The sequence below is a fragment of the Rhincodon typus genome, chromosome 27 (assembly GCF_021869965.1).
Source record: "Rhincodon typus isolate 14 chromosome 27, sRhiTyp1.1, whole genome shotgun sequence".
Lineage (NCBI taxonomy): Eukaryota > Metazoa > Chordata > Chondrichthyes > Orectolobiformes > Rhincodontidae > Rhincodon > Rhincodon typus.
The window spans coordinates 15,264,414-15,285,496 of NC_063358.1; the positions used below are offsets into that span (position 1 = coordinate 15,264,414).

General features: G+C 43.8%; 1 long non-coding RNA gene across 1 annotated transcript in view; it reads right to left on the minus strand.

Annotated features, from left to right (window-relative positions):
• Positions 1-20,437, minus strand: part of LOC125486292 — a 44,381-nt gene extending 23,944 nt beyond the window's left edge. The window contains exon 1 of the long non-coding RNA XR_007264977.1: positions 20,355-20,437. This is a non-coding gene — a long non-coding RNA (uncharacterized LOC125486292). The remainder of the gene's footprint in view (positions 1-20,354) is intronic.
• Positions 20,438-21,083: the final 646 nt, after the last annotated feature.

Genomic DNA, 21,083 nt, shown 5'->3' on the forward strand with positions numbered 1-21,083 from the left:
TACAAACTCCACCAGCTCGCCTGACCGAGCGACAGCAGGTTCACTCTTTTGCTGTTAATTATAGACCATTTTTCTGTCAGCTCGTTACTTGACAAAGCAGTGACACCACTTAACATTATTATTGTCCTCCCGCAGACTAACAGTGACCGAAGACACACTCTGCTATTAATGATACAACGTGCCTCCCCACATGCACAAATTTACAGCACCTTCAGAGTTTGAGGGACATATTTTTACTGCAGACACTTTTAAATACACAGCTTTTTTTTGTTTGTTTTACTGAGTAAGGGAAGGTGAAAATAGATTGACTAACTTTTGGGTACAGAATAGGCTCTTATGCAAAGGACCGCAAGTCTATCTGTGTGGCCTCAAAACATTTAAGATCACCAAAATTGATTGAATAGATCTGTCTCCTCTATGAAACGTGCACAAAAGGAATCTTCTGAATTCCCAAAAGCTGTTATTTGTGGACAGATAAAGCATTTAAATTCTGAAATAATTACACAGAATATTACTCACTGGTTACTCAAAGTTCTGCATGATGGTGAAGAACTAACGGCAGCAGGAATGAAACTGAAGAATTAAAGGTGAAAGGAGCAATGTACTGAAGTCATACACAAGATATTAAAGTTTGTCTTTGGGCCACATGTAGCTGCATTGTGCTATCCATGGCATCAGAGCAATTTACAGCTCAAAAAGAGGCCATTTGATCCATCAGGCCTGCCCTGATTCTTTCAAAACTATTCGCACAAACTTGTTCCCTGATTATGGACTGAATCTTATCAGAAATTGGCATAGTGGCACTTTCAATAGGTTTCATTCCGTGATACCCAATGTGTTTTCTTGTGCTATTGCTCCAACCTCACCTCATTAACTAAGCACCACACCTCGATGGTGCCTCACTTATCCTATTCTTCCACCCTTCACAGGCATTAGAGCTTGCCTCTCTTGGGTTATCTGAGATCCCTTGAGCCTGTGCCATCTTTGAAACACAGCCATGCACCCAGTGAAGTGTTGGCAATCCAGAATTGCCCTTCACTATCAACATAGTGACATATCAGTTGCAGACCAATGCTCTCAGAGCACATAAGTGACACTTCATTACACATACAAATGCACATACCTACACCTATCACTATTTAAGTACCAAGCCACACAGCTTACCTCAGTCCATCTTACAAACTTGTCAAAGTTATTGCTACTCTTTCCCAAATACCCAACATAGCCCAGCATTATACCGTGATTCAATATGGGACCATCACATACAGAAAAGCCTTCAAATGCTTCAAGTCATTCACTTTAGTTAGCAATGGGAAAACAAACAGAAAACCTCATTGTTCCCCAGCCCCGCACCGCCCGTTTCTATCTCCTTCGCAAAATCCACAAACCCGACTGCCCTGGTTGACCCATTGTCTCCGCCTGCTCCTGCCCCACCGAACTCATCTCCACTTATCTCGACTCCATTTTCTCCCCCTTGGTCCAGGAACTCCCCAACTACGTCCGTGACACCACCAACGCCCTCTACCTCCTCCAAACCTTCCGATTCCCTGGTCCCCAACACCTCATCTTTACCATGGATGTCCAGTCCCTAGACACTTGCATTCCCCATGCAGATGGCCTAAAGGCCCTCCGCTTCTTCCTGTCCTCCAGGTCCGACCAGTCTCCCTCTGCTGACACCCTCATCCACTTAGCTGAACTCGTCCTCACCCCTAACAACTTCTGCTTCAATTCCTCCCACTTCCTACAGACAAAGGGGGTGGCCATGGGTACCCGCATGGGCCCCAGCTATGCCTGCCTCTTTGTAGGTTACGTGGAACAATCCCTCTTCCGAAGCTACACTGGCCCTATCCCTCACCTCTTCCTCTGTTACATCGATGACTGTATCAGCACCACCTCGTGCTCCCACGAGGAGCTTCAACAGTTCATCCACTTCACTAACACCTTCCATCCCAACCTCAAGTTCACCTGGACCATCTCCGATACCTCCCTCTCCTTCCTGGACCTCTATGTTTCCATCTCTGGCAACCACCTGGAAACCGATATCCATTTCAAGCCTACCGACTCCCACAGCTACCTAGAATACACCTCCTCTCACCCACCTTCCTGCAAAAAAGCCATCCCCTATTCCCGATTCCTTCACCCCCGCCGCATCTGCTCCCAAGACGAGACATTCCACTCCTGGACATCCCAGATGTCCTTATTTTTCAAGGACTGCAACTTCCCCTCCACAGTGGTCGAAAATGCCCTCGACCGTGTCTCTCACACTTCCCGCAACTCATCCCTCACACCCCCTCCCCACAATAGCAACCAAAACAGAATCCCCCTCGTCCTCACGTACCACCCCACCAACCTCCGGATCCAACGCATCATCCTCCGACACTTCCGCCATCTGCAATCTGACCCCACTACCAAAGACATTTTTCCCTCCCCACCCTTATCTGCTTTCCTGAGGGACCATTCTCTCCGTGACTCCCTTGTCTGCTCCACACTCCCCACCAGCCCCACCACACCCGGCACTTTTCCCTACATCTGCAGGAAGTGCTACACCTCCCCCCACTCACCCCCAGCCCAGGCCCTAAGAAGACCTTCCACATTAAACAGGTGTTCACCTGCAGATCTGCTAATGTGGTATACTGTATCCACTGTTCCCGACGTGGCCTCCTCTACATTGGGGAAACCAAGCGGAGGCTTGGGGACCGCTTTGTGGAACACCTATGCTCAGTTCGCAACAAACAGCTACACCTCCCAGTTGTGAACCATTTCAACTCCCCCTCTCACTCCTTGGACGACATGTCCATCCTGGGCCTCCTGCAGTGCCACGACGATGCCACACGAAGGTTGCAGGAACAGCATCTCATATTTCGCTTGGGAACCCTGCAACCCAATGGTATCAATGTGGACTTCACAAGCTTCAAAATCTCCCCTCCCCTGACCGCATCCCAAAACCAGCCCAGCTTGTCCCCGCCTCCCTAACCTGTCTTCCCGCCTATCCACTCCTCCCACCTCAAGCCCCACCCCCATCTCCTACCTACTAGCCTCATCCCGCCTCCTTGACCAGTCCGTCCTCTCTGGACCGACCTAACCCCTCCCTAACTCCCCACCTACACTCACCTTTACTGGCTCCAACCCTGCCTCTTTGACCCGTCTGTCTCCTCTCCACCTATCTTCTCCTTCATCATCTTCTATCTGCCTCCTCCTCTCTCCCTATTTATTTCAGAAGCCCCTTCCCCTCCCCCATTTCTGAAGAAACGTCAGCTTTCCTGCTCCTCTGATGCTGCTTGGCCTGCTGTGTTCATCCAGCTCTACACCTTGTTATCTCAGATTCTCCAGCATCGGCAGTTCCTACTATCTCTCCCCAGAAAACAAACTGAAGCTGCAGTTAGCAGAAGTTATAAGGAAAGTGATGGCCTAGTGGTGGTGTTGCTATACTATTAATCCAGAGACACAGGTAATGTTCTGAGGACCTGTGTTCAAATCCTGCTACAGCAGGTAGTGGAATTTGAATTCAATGCAAAAAGTAATCCTGGAATTAAGAGTCTAATAACCATGAATCTATTGTGAATTGCTGTGGGGAAGCCCATCTGGTTTACTAATGTTTTTTGGGGAAGGAAACTGCCTACACGTGACTGCAAACTCACCGTAATGTTGTTGACTCTTAACTGCCCTCTGGGTTGGGCAATAAATGCTGGCCTAGCCAGTAACATCCTCATCCTGTGAGCAAATGAAACAAATTTGCCCCCTCAGAATGGAAAGGGACTTCTTCCCTTTGGAGCAACAACAAATTTCTGTCAAAGAATAATCACTGAACCCAGCTTACATCCTCTGGAACTGGGTATCAATGAAGTCTAGTCTGGTTTGTAGCATCAGTTGCTGCAGCACTCTATCACATTGGAGGTGATGTCCCTCCTGCTCAATGTTCTCGTTTTCCAGCGTGGGTCACTCTCTCAGCCCATCAACCTCCATCACCTCCTGTCTTTGCCTGCTCCAGTTGTGCAGAGTGCAGTATGCTGTGATATTGTGGCACACTTTGTTAGGTCTGTGCTGTTACGAACCTCCAGATGGACAAAAGCAGGAGAGCCACGTCTTTAGCAGGCCTATCGTCTGCTCCAACATGGCCTAGTTCAAAGGATCGGCAGCATTTTCTCAGTGCTTGGACTCAGTCAGGGAGGTATGTAAAGGAGTCATCAGTCATAGTTGCAGATGGTAAGCCTTGCCCTCACTAACCATCCTTTTGAAACATTTGATCTCTCAAACACAGCAGGGATATGAGAGTTCTCAATAATATAAGCATCATGCGATAATGCTATCAGGATGCTTTGCATGCAGGGACAGGCACCCATCTAATACTTTCAACCAGACTGCATCTCAGGGTTCCTGCTCCCAGGATAACTGGAACAGATATCTGAGAAGTGGAACTGATGATCACATATGACTTACATGTTGATGGAGTGGAATCCTCTTCCATTGATTAATTTGGCCGTGTCGTGACTTGACCCTCTGAGTATGACATGAGAACAGTCAATCATAAGACCATAGGACATAGGAGCAGAAATTAGGCCATTCGGCCCATTGAGTCTTCTCTGCCATTCAATCATGGCTGATAAGTTCCTCAACCCCATTCTCCTGCTTTCTCCCCATAACCCTTGATCCCCTTGATAATCAAGAACCTATCTATCTCAGTCTTAAATGTACTCAATGACCTGGCCTCCACAGCCTTCTGTGGCAGTGAATTCCATAGATTCACCACTCTCTGCCTGAAGAAGTTTCTCCTTATCTCCGTTCTAAAAGGTCTTCCCTTTACTCTAAGGCTGTGCTCTCGGGTCCTAGACTCTCCTACCAATGGAAGCTTCTTCCCAACATCCACTTTGTCCAGGCCATTCAGTATTTTGAAAGTTTCAATTAGATCCCCCCTCATCCTTCTAAACTCCAATGTGTATAGTCCGAGAGTCCTCAAACATTCCTCATATGTTAAGGTTTTCCTCTGAACCCGCTCCAGGGCCAGTACATCCTTCCTGAGATATGGGGCCCAAAACTGCACGCAATACTCCAAACGTGGCCGGACCAGAGCCTTATAAAGCCTCAGTAGTACATCCCTGCTTTTATATTCAAGTCCTCTCAAAATAAATGCCAACATTGCATTTGCCTTCCTGACTACTAACTCAACCTGCAAGTTTACCTTGAGAGAATCCTGGACTAGAACTCCCAAGTCTCTTTGCCCTTCAGACTTCTGAATTTTCTCCCCATTTAGAAAATAGTCCATGCTTTTGTTCTTCTTACCAAAGTGCATGACCTCACACTTTCCCACGTTGTACTCCATCTGCCACTTCTTTGCCCACTTTCCTAACCTGTCCAAGTCCTTCTGTAGCCTCCCCACCTCCTCAATACTACCTGTCCCTCCACTTATCTTTGTATCATCTGCAAGCTTAGCCACAGTGCACACAGTTCCTTCATCTAGATCATTAATGTACAAAGTGAAAAGTTGTGGTCCCAGCACCGATCCTTGTGGAACAACCACCCGTCACCGGCTGTCATCCCGAGAAAGACCCCTTTATCCCCACTCTCATGCCTGATCCCTGGGGATGCCAGTGATGTTGCCGAATCCTATTGCCCAGGCTGCAGCGCTGACCTCATCATGGAGAAACAAGGTGAAGCTTGCAATCTGGTTCAAACTGCATCAGTAACAGCCGTGATAAATTTGTGGGGTGGACAACTGACAGATTTCACACAGATCCCATGGTGCCTTGGAAGCAGTCAATTGTATAAAAGTTCAATGCAGTTGTCACCCTGACAATCATTGGGATAAGATGGTGATCCATTCCTTCAGATCGCAGATCCCACTCCAGTAGATGATTTCATTCAGTGACACTGTGCCTCACCCATCTGTAGGAGATGGCCTTGAGAATGATAAATTCGTTACCTCCTCAGCATGCTAACATGTCTTTCAGCTGTGACCTCTTCATGTGAAGGCTGTTCAGCAGCCACTGGATGTTGCTGCTGGTCCTGGGTTTGCTGTTCCTTTTCCATCTTTCTGTATATTTGTTTCATCACAACAATAGCGACAATAACACTCTGCTGTGGCTGGATGCATTGGTCACATTTCCAATGGGCCTGTGTGGGGAAAGAAACAGACCAGGCCCTTAATCCTTAGCCATACATCAACATGTCCACCCCATTAACCAATGACTGCTGCCAACCATGACATCCTGCCTGGTTTTGTGTTTGCAGCAAGACAGAAATACTGTGAGTGTTTAAGGTGCAGCTGAGAGAGTAAAAAGCCAAAGGGCATGGCAAGGCAGGGACACTGTAAGCATTGCAGTAGACACAAAGTGAACAAAAACCTAGCATGCAGCCTGGTTGATTATATCAAATGGGTGCCTGTCCCTGCACGCAAAACATCCCAATAACATTATCACAGAATTACAGACGTGTTACAGCACAGAAGGAGTCCATTGGACCTGTCCTGCCTCCACTTATTTAAATGAACATCATTACCTAGTGTCAATCTCCTGCTTTATCTCCATATCCTTCTACATTATTTTTATCCAAATAATCATCCAACACTGTCTTGAATGCCTCAAAAGGTTCTAATCAAAAGTGCTGGTGCACTCCAAAATGTAGCATTGAAGTACAGAACTGTATTGTAAGTGGGTCGGCGATGCGCCGTATTGGAGTGATGAGGCTATGTGTTGGGTGTCAAAGTCTGTTGATGTGGAGCGTGTGTGGTCACTGTCCATGGAGACTTTGATGACATGTCTCCAAGGTGGAGAAGCAAGTAGTGAGCTGGAGATGCCAGGTGACTGCTCTGATTTTCATGTCAGGAACTCTCAGCATCTATTTTCTATCTATGTTAATGAAGTGGTATTAAGTAATAATAAGATGTTAACACATGCAAATTCATGTAAATAGGTCTCTCACCTCTTTTTAGTGAGAAACTCATCTTGCTATTCAACACTTATTTGGAAAATGGGATTGCTTTCTCCCAACGTTGAGAAGCTCCTTGCTGGATATCTCACCCAATTTTTCCAACGTTCTCGCCAAAACTCACATTATTCAGGGGCTGGGAAGATTGGCCCAATATGTCTGTTTAAGATCCCAAAGGCCCAATAGATAAATGAAAGCACAATTCTGCTGTTGTGGGTCATGTCCAGACACATCAAAGAGACGGTGCCCCTTCAATATTGACCTGGTTTCAGCAACGCTGGCATTGCATTTCATGAAGAGATGCTGACTGGATCCAGCAGTCAAGCAGTGAAACCTTGGAATCTCAATTAATCAGAGACCTCCAGCCCATCTTTTTCCTGTCAAGCTAACAGCATATTTTTCTATATGTGGAGCAGACAATAGAATGCAATACTGAATATCTGACATGGTCTCTTTACTGATTTAGAGCCATAGGGTCGTAGAGCTGTATGGCACGGAAACAGATCCTTTGGTTCAACTCTTTCATGCCAACCGGATATCTAGTCCCATTTTTGCCAGCATTTGGCCCATATCCCTCTAAAACACATCTTATTCATATACCCATCCAGATGCTTTTTAAATGTAATTGTACCAGCCTCCACGGCTTTGTCTGGCAGCTCATTCCATATACGCACCACCCTCTGTGTGAAAATGCTGCCCCTTACGTTCCTTTTATATCTTTCCCCTCTCACCTTAAACCTATGCTCTCTAGTTTTGGACTCCGCTACCCTGGGGTAAAGACCTCGGCTACTCACCCTATCTTAGCTCCTCATGATTTTATAAACTTTTTAAGGTCACCCCTCAGCCTCTGAAGCTCCAGGGAAAATAGCCCCAGCCTGTTTAGCCTCTGCCTATAGCTCAACACTCCAACCCTGGCAACATCTTTGTAAATCTTTTCTCAACCCTTTCAAGTTTCATAACATTCTTCCTATAGCACAGAGACCAGAATTGAATGAAGTATTCCAAAAGTGGCCTAACCAATGTCCTGTACAGCTGCAACATGACCTCCCAGCTCTTATACTCAATGCACTGACCAGTAAAGGCAAGCATACAAAACATCTTCTTCACTATCTACCTGCGACTCCACTTTCAAGGAACTATGAACCTGCACTCCAAGGTCTCTTTGTTCAGCAGGATCTTACCATTAAGTGTATAATTCTTGCCCTGATTTGCCTTTCCAAAATGCAGCACCTCACATTTATCTAACTTCAATGGCTAATGGATCAAACACCAGAAACTGCTTTAAAAACTTGCCATTCTACAACACCTACACAGTATTGAGATGTCACAAATGGTTTTACAACCTGTATTGCACTTTTGAAATGTTACAAACAAATGAATTTGAAGCAGGAGTAGGCCACTTGGCCCATTATGCCTGTTCCACCACTCAATAATATCATGACTAATCTGATTACTTTACATCTCATAGTCCCTGATATCCTCGCTCATCAAGAATCTATCTACCTCTGCATTAAAAATGTTCAAGAACTCTGCTTCTATCACCTTTTGAGGAAGAGAGTTCCACTGACTCATGGTTCTCTGTGAGATAAAGATTTCTCCCCATCCCTGTTTCAAACGAGCGACTCCCTGTTTTTAAAATATTGACGCCGAGTTCTAGAACCTTCCATGAAGGAAAAAAACTCCTTTCCACATCCACACTCTCAAACCCCTCAGGATCTTATATTATCCATCAAGTTGCTTCTTAATCTTATTTGTCTCGTGTTAGATTGTGGGAGACAGGCAGACAACGAGCACCCACACACACACAATGTAATAATGAACTTTGTTGATGTTGGTTAATGGATGAGACTACTTTTCTTTCAAACAATGCCATGGGATGTCTTTTACAGCCTCCTGTGATAAACTGAGTTCAAAATGTCATTCAGATATTGCTTCTAACCTGTGGCACTCCTTTAATAATACTTTGGGCGTGTCAGCTCAGGATGCAGGACTTAAACACACAATCCACTGACTTAGAAGCAAAGAAGCACTCACTGAAGTACACTGGCCCAAATTAACACATCAAGACTAATTGTCAATCTTGCAAAAAAGTATCAAGAGATTCAGAAAAGAAAATAGAAAAGTACATTCTTGTACCATTCCTCTGAGCCTGCTCCTAAGGGTGAATGTTAGACTGGTCTTATTCCTTTATTGCTTACGGAGAAGGTGGAGATATAAAGAGTAAGCCCAGCACTCAATATCTCCTGATTAAACCAATCAGATATGATTTGAAGAGATAGTAAGCACTGCAGATTCTGGAGTCAGAGACAACACAGTGTGGAGCTGGAGGAACACAGCAGGCCAGGCAGCATCAGAGAAGCAGGAAAGTTGATGTTTCGGGTCGGAAGCCTTCTTCAGAAATGGCCCATTTTCCGAAGAAGGGTCCCGACCCAAAACATCAACTTTCCTGCTCTTCTGATGCTGCCTGGCCTGCTCTGTTCCTCCAGCTCTACACTGTGTTATCTCTAGATATGATTTGAAGCAATTTGGGAGAGAAGTAAAAGACAGCAGCAATGCTTGAATTACTTGTTAACCTCCTAGAGTGCTGTTGAGGAACACCTCAGACATCCTGAAGCTTTAAATGCTAAGATCTATTTTATACAGACTTTGCACCTTTGCTTATATGAACAGGATCACAGGAAATGTCCATGAATTTCCTCAGATCAGTGACAGAGGCAACTCTTCACTTAATAGTGCAATAGTGGTGTAAAAAACATTCAGAACATTTTGGACAAATGTTCTTTGTTTCACAAATCTAGCTACAAATTGAATTTTTATTTTTATTTTGATGTCAGAAGTGTTAGTGGTGCCTGATCTGATATTTTCATGGAAGCTCAAGTGTTCGCTTAGCTCAACTCATAGCTCAAAGCTGGAAGTTGGAATCAAAGTACATGCTCCTGTACTATAATAACTGAGTGTTGCATTGTCAGAGAGATTGTCTGTTAGTTAAGGCATTTAAGCCCATCTTGTTACCTGATCAATGTAAATCTAAGACGGAAGGGAGAAAGAGAATGGTGAACCATGGACCTGTCAATTTGACATCAGTGCTAGGGAAAATGTAAGAATCTATTGTAAAGGATGTGATAACTTTGAAAATAACTGTGACACTGGGCAGAGTTAGCATGGATTTATGAAAGGGAATCATGTTTTCTAAAATGTTATTTGTAGCATCAATAAAGGAGAACCAATAAATGTAGTGTATTTGGGTTTTCAGAAGGTGTTTGATAAGGTCCAACACAGGAGGTTAATGAGCAAAATTAGGGATAACATATCAGCCTGAATTGAGAATTAGTTAGCAGGCAGAAAGCAGAAAAACGGAATAAATGTGTCATTCTCAGGATGACAGACTGTTACTAGTGGATACCATAAGGGTCCAGAGCTGTTCATAATCTTTACAAATGATTTGGACGTGGGGACCAATTGTAATATTTCCAAAATTGCTGATGACATAAAACTACATGGAAATGCAGTTATGAAGAAGATACAATGAGGCTTCGGGTGGACTCAGGCAGGACAGGTGAATGGCAAAAACATGCCAGCTAGAATATATGTGAAATACTATGAAGTCATCAAGTTTGGTAAAAAAAAAAACCCTCTACCTTTGACTGCAACACAAGTGGAAACATCAGCTCAATGTCTAACTGAACGAACCCTGAAATCACTCTTAAGTCATCACCTCGGCCATTCCTCAGTTTTTTCTCGACTGGAGAAAAGAGTCCCAGTTCACTCAATTGTTCTTGGGAGTGTAGTTCATTCTCTGCCGAGGGTGGCTCATAGTGTTGGCGATTCTGTCACTTGCGACAGAGGGAGGATGATGTGCAGGTAACAAGATGCAAGAATTGAACGAACAAAGAAAATGGTCAGAGGCGCAGGCCCCAGAGTGAATTGTCATTGTGGGAACAGTTATGGTTTTAATCATAATTGCATAGTGTGCAGTGCCAAGGGAGTCAGGCTCAACCTTTATAAAACATTTGGTAGACCCCAGCTGAAGTGCTGTGGCCAATTTTGAGAACTGTATTTTAGGAAAGATGTCAATGTAGCAAATGAGATTTACTGGAATGGTAGCAGGGATGAGAGGTTTCAGTTCTCAGGAGAGACTGCAGATACAATACACTACAATTCAGTACAGCACAGGAACAGGCTCTTCAGCCCACCATGCCTGTGCTGAATCTTATTTAGAGCTGCTATTTATTGCTCACACGCAGTTTCCATCCCTCTGTTCACTTCTGTTAATGTCTCTATCAAGATACACCTTAAACATTGCTAATGTGTTTGCCTCCACCACTTCCTCTGGCAGTGCATTCCAGGCACCCACCACCATCTGTGTGAAAAATTTTCCCTCCACTTCTCCTCTAAACATTTCCCCTCTCACCTTGAGCCTGTGCCCTCTTGCAGTTGATCTTTTCACCCTGGGAAAAGCCTCTGACTATCCACCCTACCTATGCATCCCATCATTTTGTAGACCTCTATCAGGTCACCCCTCAGCCTCTGTCTTTCCAGCGATAACAACTGTTGCGCTATAAGTTCTTTTCTTCAAGGAGAGATTGCTAAGAAGGGTTTTGATAACTGTGTCCACATCCTGGAAATTTATGCAGGACTAAGTAAGCATAAACTGTTTTGAGTGGCAGAGGGCCAGACAGTAGAGGACCATGTTTAACATGATTGATAAAATAAATCATAAGGATGTGAGGAAACATTCTGTAATATGGAGGTTCTTGTGTTCTCAAACACACCATGTGCAAAGAATAATAAAAGTAGATTGAAGACTAACATTCAAGGAGAGCCATTTGGCCAGCAGTTCTGTCATCCCTGCAGGTCTGAGTGGTGATCACTGCTGGTACTACAGGAGAAACCCAGAGAGGAGGAGGCTATGGAAGCTGGTTTAAGGTCAGGCCATGCAATTGGCAGAGTCGGCTGGTAGGCCTCAGTGATGGGGTGCTGAGTTAAGTTTAAGAAGCTGGTGCGGAGGGTCAAATATGGTATGATGCTGGATGGGGGTGGGGTGGGGTTTGTGGCTCCGATGAGTACACAAACCCTCCCCCAGTCCTACCCTAAAGCAAGGGCCTTCTGATTTCATGCCCAAAATCAGTTTGTTCAGTGAAACTTGTCAGACTACATGCTTGGCTTGGGTCTTCTCATGGTGGAGTATGGAAAGAGGCACAGAATTGACTATTAATTAGCCAATTAAAGGCCTTGGTAGATATAAGGGCAAATCAGCTGCCAAGTGCTTTCCACTGCCCCCACAATGTGGAAAACAATTAGGGCAGGGGGCAGGGGAGTGGGCAAGCCATGTGCTTCATTTTATGAGATCCAACCCTCCCCCCAGTGGAAGGAGGTCAAACACAGTCGATGTTCTCAGGAATGTTAATGGAGGACTCTGTTTTATTACACGAGTAACATAACCACCAGACCCACTGACTTGGTAAATCAAGGGATTGGTTGCCATACCCAGTTGACAACGTTGTTATCAATGTACCATGTAATTAGCAGGATGGTAAAAAGTAAATTAATGGATGCTGATCTTTTATCAAATGCAATTCTTCTATTCTTGATATTGATATACCATGAAAATCTCTTCTGCACATCAGACACACCTTGTACTTGTCCCTCCAGTGACCTGAGATCAAACCACAGATCTTTAGCTCTCTCGCATATGTTGATTTTTTTAAATTCACATGTCTATTTTTTCTAATTTCTTCAACAATCTCAAAATATTCAATTCTAGCGGTATGCCAAAGTGAATGGGGATGTGCTGTATTATTTTATATATAGATATATAGACGATCTGCATTAGAAACTCTGAACAGCTAGCCTGTTTGAGTGAGACTAGATGCAAGTTTTCGCCATTAATTATAAACCATTTTGCTGTCAGCTCTTTGTTGTAGAAAGAAATTAAGATAATTTATTCTGTCATTGTGCGTTATCTCTATCAGGCTAACTTTTTGTCTAATCTTCCCGTAACACAAAAGTTATTAGTAACTTTGCAATGCCAGAGATTTATTTGTATTTTAGACCATTTCAATGTACAGAAAATGTTGAATTTCTTTTGGTTGGGAGAGATGTCAGAATTAACCATCTATGTTTTCATGAAGGAAAGACAAATGATTATGTTTTACGAAGATCTGTTTATGTTTTACTGAGATTTGTCTCTTGATTAATTTTTTTTAATGTAACACATAGATACTATGTAATCCTACAGCAGTGTTTTTAGAGCAGTAAAACTGTGCTTTTTTCTGGGTCTGTCAATTGTTAAGGTGCAGAGAGATGGCCATTAATTGACAGATGTCCTCTCCCTATTAGGTGTGAGAGATTATGGGGAATTTCAATGTTCCTGATGATTAAGTCTGCAGGAAGTGTGTTAGGTTGCGAATCCTATCGGATTGCATGGATCGGTTAGAGAGGCAGTTAGAGGCAATGAGGAATTTACAGGAGCCATGGGTGTGATGGATAGTAGTTTCAGGAAGGTGAAAAAAACACAGATAGTCAGAGATAGTAAGAACTGCCAATGCTGGAGTCTGAGATAACACAGTGTGGAACTGGAGGAACACAGCAGGCCAGGCAGCATCAGAGGAGCAGGAAAGCTGACGTTTCGGGTCGGGACCCTTCTTCAGAAAATGGATAGTCAGATAGTCGGGTAGATGGATTACCTCTAGGCAAAGTAGGAGAGGTAGGCAGGTAGTGCAGGAGTCTCGTGTGGCTATCCCCATCTCAAACAAATATGCTGTTTTGGGGTGATGTTCTGTCAGGGGAATGTAGCAGTGACAGCCAGGTTTCTGGTACTGAGACTGGCTCTACTGTAATGATGGGTATGTCAAGTTCCAAGTGATTGACTGTGATAGGGGCCTCTCTAGTCAGAGGCACAAACAGATGCTTCTGCAGCTCATAGCAAGACATCAGAATGGAGTGTTACCTCCAAGGATGTCTTGGAGAGGGTGCAGAATATTCTCAAAGGGGAGAGTCATTGTATACGTTGGTACCAATGACATAGGAAGAGAAAAGGACGAGGTTCTGAGGAGAGAATATAGGAAATTAGTCAGGAAGACTAAAAATTAGGTCCTTGAGGGCAGTAATATCCAGATTACACCCGATGCCATGCCCTTGTGAGACTAACAATAGGTCGATAGAGCATATGAATGCGTGGCTGAGGAGCAGGTGCAGGGGAGAAGTATTCACATTTTTGGATCACTGGGATCCCTTCTGGGGTAGCAGTGGCCCGTATAAGAAGGACAGGTTGCACTTGAATTGGAAGGGGACCAATATCCTGGCAGGGAGATTTGCTAGTGCTACTCGGGAGGCTGTAAACTAGTAAGGGGTGGGGTAGGACCAAAAGTGATAGCGAGAAAGGAGAGCAGTCTAAGGCTGGTACAGTTGAGAAAAGGAGCAAGTCAAATAGACTAGGCAGGCAGGAGCAAGGGAGAGAGTGAGGCAGGATTGATGAATTAAAATGCATTTATTTCAATGCAAGAGGCCTGACAAATAAGGCAGATGGACTCAGGGCATGGTTGGGAACATGGGACTGGGATATCATAGCTATTACAGAAACGTGGCTGAGGGATGGACACAACTGGCAGCTTAATGTTCCAGGGTATAGGTGCTACAGGAAGGATAGAAAGGTGGGCAAGAGGGGAAAGGGAGTGCCGTTTTTGGTTAGGATTAACATTACGGCTGTACTTAGGGAGGATATTCTAGGGAATATGTCCAGTGAAGTTATTTACGTGGAACTGAGAAATAATAAGTGGATGACCACCTTATTGGGATTCTACTATAGGACCCCTAATAGTCAGCAGGAAATTTAGAAACAAGTTAATAAGGGGATCTCAGTTACCTGTAAGAATAATAGGGTTGTGATGGTAGGGGATTTTAACTTCCAAACATAGACTGGCACTGTATAGTGTTAAGGGCATGGATAGAGAGGAATTTGTTCAGTGTGAAAAAGAAAATTTTCTTAATCAGTATGTGGATGTACCTACTACAGAAGGAGCAAAACTTGGCTTTCTCTTGGGAAATAAGTCAGGGCAAGTGACTGAAGTGTCAGTGGGGAAGCACTTTGGGGCCAGTGATCATAATTATATTTATTGTAGATTAGTTATGGGAAAGGATAGACCTGATGTAAAAGTTAAAGTTCTAAATTGGATGAAAGCCAATTTTGACGATATTAGGCAGGAATTTTCAAAAGTTGATTGGTGGTGGCTATTCACAGGTAAAGGGGTGGCTGGAAAGTGGGCCCTTCACAAATGAGACAATGAGAGCCCAGAAATAATATGTTCCTATCAGCGTGAAGGGCAAGGCTGGGAGGTGTAGGGAATGCTGGATGACTAGAGAAATTGACGCTGTGGTCAAGAAAAAGGAGGCATATGTCAGGTATAGACAGCTGGGATTGAGTGAATCCCTAGAACAGTATAATGGCAGTAGGGATATCCTGTAGACGGAAATCAGGAAGACAAAAATGGGACATGAGATAGCTTTGGCAAATAGAGTTAAGAAGAATCCAAAGAGATTCTACAAATACTTTAAGGACAAAAGAGTAACTGGGGACTGAAAAGGGCTCCTTAAAGGTCAACAAGGCTGCCTAAGTGTGGAACTGCAGGAGATGGGTGAGATACTAAATATTTCGAGTGACTGTTTACTGTGGAGAAGGATATGGAAGCTAAAGAACTTTGAGAAATAAATAGTGATATCTTGAAAAGTGTCCATATTATAGAGGAGGAGGTTCTGGATGTCTTAAAATGCAAAAAGGTGGATAAAACCCTGGGACCTGATCAGGTGTATCCCAGAATGTTGTGCAAGGCAGGGAAGTGATTGCTGAGCCCTTTGCTGAGGTATTTATATCATCGATACCCACAGGTGAGGTGCCAGAAGACTGGAGGTTAGCTAACGTGGTGCCATTATTTAAGTAAGATGGTAAGGAAAAGCCAAGGAACTATGGATTGGTGAGCCTGACATCAGTGGTGGGTAAGTTGTTGGAGGGGATTCTGAGGGACAGGATTTACATGTATTTGGAAAGGCAAGGACTGATTAGGGATAGTCAACATGGCTTTGTGCGTGGGAAGTCATGTCTGACTAACTTGATTGAGTTTTTGGTGGAAGTGACAAAGAAGATTGATGAAGGCAGAGCGATGGACTTCAGCAAGGCGTTTGAAAAGGTTCCACATGGTAGATTGGTTAGCAACGTTAGATCACATGGAATACATGGACAGCTAGCCATGTGGTTACAAAATTGGCTTGAAGATAGGAGACAGAGGGTGGTGACGAAGAGTTCCCTTTCAGACTGGAGGCCTGTGACTGAGTGCTGGGTCCACTGCTTTTTGTCATTTATATAAATGATCTGGATGTGAATATAGGGGGTATGGTTAATAAATTTGCAGATGACACCAAAACTGGTGGTATAGTAGACAACAAAAAAACTTATCTCAGAGTACAATGGGATCTTGATCAGATTGGCCAAAGAGGCGAGGAATGGCAGATGGAGTTTAATTTAGATATATATGAGGTGCTGCATTTTGGCAAGGCAAATCAGGACAGGACTTATACACTTAATTGTAAGTTCCTGGGGAGTGTTGCAAAACAAAGAGACCTTGAGATGTAGGTTCATAGTTCCTTGAAAGTGGAGTTGCAGGTAGTCAGGGTAGTGAGGAAGGCATTTGGTGCGTTTGTCTTTATTGGTCAGTGCATTGAGTACAGGAGTTGCAAGATCATATTGCAGCTGTACAGGACATTGGTTAGGCCACTTTTGGATTACTGCATTAAATTCTTGTCTCCCTGCTATAGAAAGGATGTTGTGAAACTTGAAAGGGTTCAGAAAAGAGTTACAAGGTTGTTGCCAGGGTTGGAGGGTTTGAGCTATAGGGAGAAGCTGAATAGACAGATGTTATTTTCCCTGGAGTGTCGGTGGCTGAGGGATGACCTTATAGAAGTTTATAAATCGTGAGGGGCATGGATTGGTGAACAGCCAAGGTCGTTTCCCCACAGTAGAGGAGTCCAAAACTACAGAGTTTTAAGGTGAGAGGGGAAAGATTTAAAAGGGACCTGACAGGCAACATTTTCACACAGAGGGTTGTGCCAGAGGATGTGGTGGAGGCTGGTATAATTACAACATTTAAAAAACATCTGGATTGGAGGGATATGGACTAAATGCTGGCTAATGGGATTAGATTAATTTTGGATATCTGGTCAACACAGATGAGTTGAACTGAAGGGTCTGTTTCTGTGCTGTACAACTCTATGACTCTATGACTTTGTGACATTTATGCAAAGGGGTGTGTATCTATGAAATTGGCTTCACATCAAAACATCCAAGGACATGAGAAAATGATCAAACAGATCTGTGTGCACATAGAGGAATTTTTCCATTCACTGAAAGCCATTACTTGTTTTATGGATAAAATAATTAAATACTGAAAGTTGCAGATTGAATATCACTTGAAGAGTTCTGGGTAGTGGTGAAGAATTAGGACTATCAGGAATGAAACTGTGAAGCATTAAAGGTGAAGGGGTAAATGCATTGAGGCTAGTCACAAGCTGATAAGACTTGCCTTTGGGCCAATCTTCTTGTGTTATGCTTTTATGCAACCACAGAAAGGCATAGTTTGGAAGGAGGCCATGTGGCCCATCATGCCTGCGTTGGCTCTTCATTGGAGCACATTGAATTGCCTGAGCCTGTTCTTTTACTGTCAGTCAATTCAGGATTCCAATGGCCCAAAAGATGAATGCTCTTTCACCCTGTTGTGTGTCCTATTCGACATGTGATGGAGATGCTGCCCATTCTGGTTTGAGTTACCTGTTCTAAGCAAGGTCAGTTCATCCAGAGATGTTGACAATCCAAAAAGCATGCAGCAAACCCTGGGATCTCAATCAGTTACAAAATGCCAGCCCAGTGATCCTTCAGTCCCGTGACAATGTAGCAGGAAATTATGTCATTATGGTGTATCAGCCCTGTGAGTATTCTATCAAGAATACAATGCGTACACTCCAGTCAGTGCAATGACTAATGGGTCACACACCAGCACAATAGTTGAAGAAATAATATCTTGATGTAATTGTAAAGTTATAGTCTATGTTATAACTTTATGATGTTGAATAGTGTTTCAAAATAATTATTATTCACAAATGAAGTGTTTCTCTATTGTCATTTAGGCAACTAGCTGCCAATTTGTGCACTCTCATACACACAATACAATAATGGCCACATAATCTGTTTTTTGTTCAGAGATGATTATTGACCAGGAGACTGGGGAGAACGGTTCTATTCTTCTTCACAATAGTGCCAGGGATTTTTTGTTTTACATTTACATGTGAGAGGAGCTGGGCCCTTGCTTTATCATCTCATTTGAAAGACGGTGCCTCCAAAACCACAAGAGTTAGATTGGAGTAAGTGCTCAAAATATGGAGTGGAACTTAAACCCACAAAACTTTTAGAATGGAGGCAAGGCTGTCACTGGCTGAGGCAGGGTAGATACAAATCAAAAAATTACCAGTGATCTTTGGGGAAGAGACTGAATTGCCAGATTCATTGTAGCAACAGGCAAAAGGATTGGACCAATATGTATTCTACTGAGAGCTGCCAATGCTGTTAAGGTCACAAGGTGTATTTGGCCATATTATAATCTGTAGTGTTGCCAATGAACTTGGCATTAGTTTTGTGGATCTTGGTATAAATCTTATTCAATTCACTGAGCCAGCTTTGCAATACGTGGTTGACAAAGCGTAGAATGTTCTGGTGGGTTATTGAGTTTAAAAAGGTGATCATTGAATCAAGAAACAATTGGTTAGCAAGAAGAAGTTAGGGTCATTTCATACAGAGGAGACAAGTCGCACAGGCAGAGGTATGGGGGTTGGACTCTCAGAGTGACCATCAGCGAGAATCCTGGGACCAACACTCGAATGAGGAACATTGAGTCAGGGACTCAGTGACATACCTGACTAGACTGAGACTGATCATCTTGGCTCAACATGGGAAATAGCGTATGCAAGTTGTGAGGTTTGCAATTATTCTTTGTAATTAGTTTGTTACGTGACTTATTAATAAAACATATTACACTCATGTCTGTAACATTTGCTGCCATTAACCTTGTTAAGTCGTGATACCACTGGCCTGGAGTAGGATCTCAGCAGGTTGAGTCAATATGCCTAAAGAAAAGATACAAGAACTTGGCAATTCAGGTTTAGGATGGAGATTTTCAACGTGCACCAAAGGGGTTTACACGCTGTTAGAAAAAGTTTTGATGTGGGCATCAACCAAACTGGAATGAACCTTTATCAAATACAGACTAGGCCTCAGCTGGAGTAATGAGTCTTGATTCTGGGTGGCACAATTTAGGAAGGCTGTCAGGGAGATTTAGTAGACATGTGCAAAATTATGACGGTTTTGAATAGAGACCATAAGGAGAAAATGTTTCAATAAAGAGCCAGATGGGAGATGTGACACTTTACTTTTTTGCAGAGAGCTGTGATGGTCTGGAAATGAGCTGCCTGACCTGTGGTGGAAGCAGATGAATTGGTAACTTTAAAAAAGGTAAACACATGAAAAGAGAAGCTTTCCACAGCAAAAGTAGTCAGGGGTGGAACAGACTTGATCATTATTTTACAAATACAATGGGTTTAATCATCTCCTTCTACACTGTAACTGTACACTATATTCTATCCAAATGATCCTATTTTAATTCGCAGAGTGAAATTAGTTCAGGGGAGTCAGAAAGACAATCCTGAGAAAATGCAGGGTGTGCTTGCAGTCCAAATTGGCACTAAAATAAACTTGAGAAGAAGTGCAGGAAGGGGACCTGACTCTGCAAAGGAAGTATTATATCTTCTTAAGCTTTTGACACAGAATGCAGCTCTGATCGTTGTAATTTCTACTGAGTGAGAGAGAGGGAGAGAAAAAAAGAACCTGTTTCATTTCTCGAAAGGCTCATATAGAATTACCCTATCCTTCCACTGCTGAACAACGAAATGTCAGTTCCTGATAATCTCATCAAATTTCATGGAACAGAGTTATATGTTGAACAGGAACTGGCAATTTCCTCCAGAGACACACACATACACATGGCAGATTTACCACAGTAAGATTTTAGAAACCTCACAACACAGAAGAAAGAGGAAGTAGGGCTAGCACCGGATGACCCTTATCTATAACTTGGTGCTCTCTCAGCTGACGTCAATCTCCGTCATTTACTGCTCAATCCTTGCACAAGACCACTGTTACTTTCTTGTGAACAGCACAGAGCACATTTCTCAGCCCAGGACACCTGGAAACATTCTGCGGCGTCTCGGTTAACTTCTCGCTAAGACAAACTATCGGGGGCTTTCCTGCTCTCAGGGCCACAAGAGAAATAAAATTCAATAAAATGGAAAATATTAGTGCATTATATAGTAGAGAAAGCAAAACTACGCAAAGTCACCTTACTGTAATTCTGCTGCTGTCGGAGTCGATGGTAGGAAAGGGCAAGGAAAAGTGTTTTAAACGGCAATCATTTACCGAGAGATCTAAACTTGGGCGCGTCATTGATAGAGTGTGTGAACTCACGGGGCCAGTCCGGAACTAAGATGTGACATTTGCTGATTCGTTTTCATTTTGCACCCGATTCCTTCTGCATGAATATAGTGCAATGGGAGCAGTCAGAAAATGCAGGAGGACCCTCAGCTGGTCAGACAGCATCTGTGGATGCATTAACTCTTCATGTCAATGAGCTCTCATCAAAGTTAGCTAGCAGGATGTTGAGATTTAGTAGGAACTGCAGATGCTGGAGAATCCGAGACAACAAGGTGCAGGGCTGGATGAACACAGCAGGCCAAGCAGCATCATAGGAGCAGAGAGGCTGACGTTTCGGGCCTAGACCCTTCATCAGAAAAGGGGGAGGGGAAGGGGGTTTTGAAATAAATAGGGAGAGAGTGGGAGGCGGATAGAAGAGGGATAGAGGAGAGGATAGGTGGAGAGGAAACAAACAGGTCGAAGAGGCGGGGATGGGGCCAGGAAAGGTGAGTGTAGGTAGGGAGTTAGGAAGGGGATAGGTCAGTCCAGGGAGGACGGACAGGTCAAGGGGGCGGGATGAGGTTGGTCGGTAGGAGATGGAGGTGCGGCTTGAGGTGGGAGGAGGGGATAGGTGGGAGGAAGAACAGGTTAGGGAGGC